Below are 5,567 nucleotides of genomic sequence, written 5' to 3' on the forward strand. Positions count from 1 at the left end.
TTACGATGATCAATACCCTTAAGTACACAGATAGCTATGTATACATATATATAAGCCATGTTATTTTCCTGCCCATGCCCTTCAACTTCAAGACCTGATCTACAAGAGGCTTGCTTGCGCTTTCCTTTACAGTTCAGCTCTGTTCAGTTATCTTGATTTTTTTTTCTTTTTTGTCTTTCTGTTTGTTTGTTTGTTTTTTTTTTCTTTTCTCTGAAGAATTTTTGTGAGCAAGAAATCTCAGCATTCTTCCTCTCGTAACAACTCAGTCCCAGTGTTTCCAACACACACACACACACTCACACACACATATATATATATGTATATGCACACACAAACATATGCATATACACACTTATTTTCCTGATCTTCTGTCTATCTATATGTCTGTCTACATGACTATTTACCGATATAACTACCTATCTTTTTACTAGCCTGTGTATCTTTTCCTTCTCTCCCTCCCTCTCTCTCTCTCGAATATATATATATATATATATAGATAGATAGATAGATAGATAGAGATATACACACATACATACATCTATTTATTTTGATCTTCGAGATTCCGATTTCTCTTACATTTCCCCCTCAACAATCCCCACCTTCAAATATATATATATATATGTATATATATATATATATATATATAATTTTTTCAGGGTCTAATAGAATCGAAGTATGTATATATATATATAGATATATATATATACATGTATGTATGAAGATCAGTGTTAAAAAAAAATAAAACAAAAGAATCTGTAGCTTACAGTAACAACACCATTATCATAACAACAATTTGGATTACTGGTCAGTGTTGTTATGCTCCATGTGGTAATTGGTTCAAACCAAACTGGAACAAGCAAACAAACAAGCCTAATCAACCAATGGAAATATTATATCTTCTCCACATACACACACACACACACACACACACACAAACGCACTTATTGAAATGTGAACATCAGTGCATGCAATTTGTTTGTTGAATTACCCCAACTACCACCATCACAACCACTGACTCATATTTTTTATAATTCCCACCCAGTTTCCCCTCCCGCTTGCTTCTCTCTATTATTCCTTCAGTCATAATAGTTGAATATATTTTTGCACTTCCTCATATGTATTGAGTTCTTTACTGTTTCATCCTTTTACTCAATTGATGTTTGCTTTGTTGTTGTGAAAGAGTTTATTTCCAGTTTTATGTATTTGCTAACATAATACACACACACACACACATGCACTAAAGTTGCAAAGTTTTTAGTCAGCAATTTTGTTCGTTTTTTTTTTTTTTTTGTATTCTGTATTTCTTCTTTATCATTCTCATTATACACACTGAGTAAAACTTGTGCATGTTTATACGGTTGCACACACACACACACACACTTACATATGCCCATGTGCCTATATATAGAGAGAGAGAGGGACAGACAGACAAGTAGATAACTAAATACATGCATACATAGACACACACACTCATATGTATGTATATATATATATGTAACGGATGAAGAGTGTTTCATTTCCAGTATTTGAACAAATATTTCTTTAGTTGTTATTCTGTCGATTCAAACTCTGGCTTTTTTAAAAACCTTCACCTGAACCATCCTTGTTTTTGCAGTATTTTTGTTGTTGTTTTATTTGCACAAATATCTTAAATTCCATTATTATCATTATTATTATTGTTGTTGTTGTTGTTGTTGTTGGTCAGCATTGACTAAAAATTTATTTCAGGAAAAATAATAGGCCAAAATTCAAAAACCATATGCACACACTCACCTCTTACTTTCTCTCTCTCTCCTCATACACACACACACACACACACACAAAATAAATTTATATATATTTAAAATGCACTCATAAAAATAATATACACCATTATTTTATGCATACATTCACACTCACCCCAATATACTCCAGTCACTCACTCACTCACTCACTGGGACCTCGTTTCCCAATTTGAACTGTTTCAAAACTTTCATTATCAGTTTGAACACTTCTGCCTCTACTACCACTACCAGTTACACCACTGCCACTGCTGTTCTTTCCACTGTTGTGACTACTAGTATTGTCAAACCTCCCCTCCTGGCTCTAGAGTTTACCTTATCAAAAGCTACAGTCTGTGTTCATTATTACTGGAGCTTACATCGGTTCAGTACAGCACCGAACAGTTTTAGTTTCTGTGTGGTGTAGACTAGATTCTTGTTTCAACCTCTGGGTTTAAAACTGCTGTCCTTCGTTGAACAGTGTCACTCAAAAGAAAGACTTCTGCAATATCATCAGATTTAATTATCTTTCAGCTGCTGACTCTAAGAGTTAAAATGTCCATGTAAGAAGAAATTCTCTTAATATTCTTCTTCAACTTCTTTTTCTTCTTCTTATTGTCATTATTGTTTTAAACTGAAAATTTTTAAGTCTTTTAATTTACATTCAAGTCTTACTTTGATTAATTTAAGACCAGTCATATCATATCTATTTAGCTAATTTGAGATTAATTATATCTTATCTATTCAGATTTTACTGTCAGCTAATTTTTAAAGACCAGTCAGATTTTTCCTATTCAGATCTTACTGAGACTGGTCATTATAGTAACTTCTCAAGTCTTAAGGTCTTACTATCAGCTTAAAGTTAGTTGTACCATCCCCATTCAAATCTTACTGCCACTAATCTAAGACGAGTAAGATCTTACCTATTCAGCTTTTACTAAGACTAGTCATATCATACATATTCAGGTCTCAAGGTCTCTCTATCAGCTTATTTAAGACTAGTCATATCTTATTCAGATTTCACTCTGTTTATCTAAAACTGGGCAGATCTTAACTAATCAGATCTCACTAAGACTAGTCACATTTTTTGTATCCAGCTCTTTCTATCAGCTCATATAAGACTAGACATATTCTACCTAAGACAAATCTAAGACTTGTCACATCTTACCTATTTGGGTGTTATAACTAGACTGGCCATGCCTTACCTTCTGTTTTTGTAAAACCTTAAAAAAAAAAGAAAGTAGAGAAAAAGTAATTGAAGAAATTAGGATTCAATAATTTCTACAACATGAATTTGTATGTGGTCATGTTCGTGTTTCTCTTTTTATTTTTGTTGTATTGTTGATGTTAGTGTTCTTGTTATTCATGTTTTTTTAACACTTCATGTAGAAAGCTGATTCTGATTTCTGAGATATATACATTTCTCCTGCATTCATCATATAACACCTCTTGCCTCGGCATCATCATCATCATCATCTTACTAATTAATTAATCTTTTATACATTATCCCTCTTTTTTTTTTCTAATAAGTTAATACATCAATTACTGTGGCATATGGAAGTGGAGTTTTAAGAGATAAACACACACACACACACACACACACACACACACACACACACACACACTCACACTCTCTCACACATACACACATGCACACACACACACATTTATTTTAAACTCCTTTATCATTTGTTGTCATTCGGTTTTTACTGAAGAGTAGAGAGCAGACTTGTTCTGTGAAACCTTAACCCAAACCCATCTCTAAGCCGAAAACGACAACTATCCAACCATGGGAGAATATTTTGCTCTCTTCTTCTTTGTCTTCTTCTTTCTTCTTTTAATTGCTCCTTCGAGTTAATTCTGTCCACCCATCTATTCATCCTCTGTTGTTGTTTAACCCCAGGTAAGCCTCCCCAAAAAAGTATTACCAATATTCATTAGGTAAACTTATTAAATAGAAAACTGACTGGATTTTAAAATCGAACTGAGCATTGAACCCTCTCACCTGATTATAAAGTAGAATACTTAAACAGGTAACAGAAATTGATTGGGGAAAAAAAAATCAATATGTACATACATACAGGTACATTGATGTTGCAATATAAAATTAGGTCAGTTAATTAAAACTAGTAACTAATTGAAAACAAAAAAATATTGTCAGAAGAATACCTGCATATAATTATTGAGACTAACACACACACACACACACACACACCTGTCATCATTTGTTTTCCTAAAGATTTTAATGAGGAATATACAACTCCATTTCTATGTTGTAAACAACAACTATCCAACCATGGGAGAATATTTTGCTCTCTTCTTCTTTGTTTTCTTTTTTCTTCTATTAATTGCTCCTTAGAGTTAATTCTAGCCCCTAGCTCAGCCCAAGATAACTATTGCCAATGTGCCCCAGATACATGTCCGTTTCATAGAAAACTGACGGGGATATTAATTGCACTTGACAGACTGGTCATTGGCTACCAAAACTGAGTGGACAACTCACTGTTAAGCTCTGTCAACAGACTAAAAACTTCTTTCCACTCTTATTCCTAAGCATGTAGGTGTCTCAATTGACAAGACAAACAAAAAGCAAGCAGCAGAAACCGATAAGAAAATCAACATACACACATCTCTCTCTCTCTCTCTCTCTCTCTCTCTCTCTCTATATATATATATATATATATATATATATATATATATACACACACATATATATATATATATATATATACAATTCATAGTTGTCACCTTGTAAACGTGGTTGTCCTGTACAGATCAATGGGAGCAACCACATTGAGGTGGTAACTACTATTACTTTTCTATAGAGTTACTACTTGAAATATATATATATATATATACATATACATGCACACACAACTGTCACCATCTCTATCTATCTGTCTATCTATCCATGCATACATACACACACATACATGTGCATGTATCAGTGTATACATGTATACTGGAATTACTACAGTATAAAATTAGGTTAGTTAACAGGAATTGCTAATTGACTGAATTGAAAAAAAAAAAATTGTCAGAAACATACATAAAATGCATATTTATTCAGATTAACACACACACACACCTATTTTTAACTCCTTCATTTAGTGAGGACTAGAGAGCAGATCTATTCTGTGAAACCATAACAACCCTGTCTCTAAGCCTAAAACGACAACTATCCAACCATGGGAGAATATTTTGCTCTCTTCTTCTTTGTCTTCTTCTTTCTCCTTTTAATTGCCCCTTAGAGCTAATCCTGTCCACCCATCTATTCATCCTCTGTTGTTCTTCATGTTTAATCCCAGGTCAACCTTCATTTAGCTGACCAACGTACAAGGGCACCTGTTTACACCATATCTTTTCTCTATATGCATAGTGTATCTTGGATTACATTCTGCAACATGCCTTTCCTTACTTTCTTAAGTGAAATAGTACAGGATTTGAGGGAGATTTGGTTGCTCTTTCTAGCAGACCTAACAACAATGTAGAGGACTCTAAGTGCTTCTTAGTTGTTTACTGTATAACTTTTTTTAATTTATTTTACATATACATACATACATACATACATATGTATCGTTGTCGTTTAACGTCCGCTTTCCATGCTAGCATGGAAAGCGGACGTCGTTAAATGACGACGATACATACATATATATATATATATATATATATATACATACATACATACATACATACATACATATGTATATATATATATATATATATACATACATACATACATACATACATACATACATATATATATATATATATATATACATACATACATACATACATATATATATA

General features: G+C 32.8%; 1 protein-coding gene across 11 annotated transcripts in view; it reads left to right on the top strand.

Annotated features, from left to right (window-relative positions):
- Positions 1-5,567, top strand: part of LOC106877320 (oxidation resistance protein 1) — a 367,386-nt gene that overhangs the window by 263,627 nt on the left and 98,192 nt on the right. The window contains exon 1 of one of the 11 annotated variants that reach the window (XM_052976275.1): positions 2,042-2,323. The exons of the other annotated variants lie outside the window; for them this stretch is intronic. The gene's annotated coding sequence lies outside the window, so the exon portion shown is untranslated. Of the gene's footprint in view, positions 1-2,041; positions 2,324-5,567 lie in introns of those variants that run through there. 11 annotated transcript variants of the gene reach the window in all.

The sequence above is a fragment of the Octopus bimaculoides genome, chromosome 24 (assembly GCF_001194135.2).
Source record: "Octopus bimaculoides isolate UCB-OBI-ISO-001 chromosome 24, ASM119413v2, whole genome shotgun sequence".
NCBI lineage: Eukaryota > Metazoa > Mollusca > Cephalopoda > Octopoda > Octopodidae > Octopus > Octopus bimaculoides.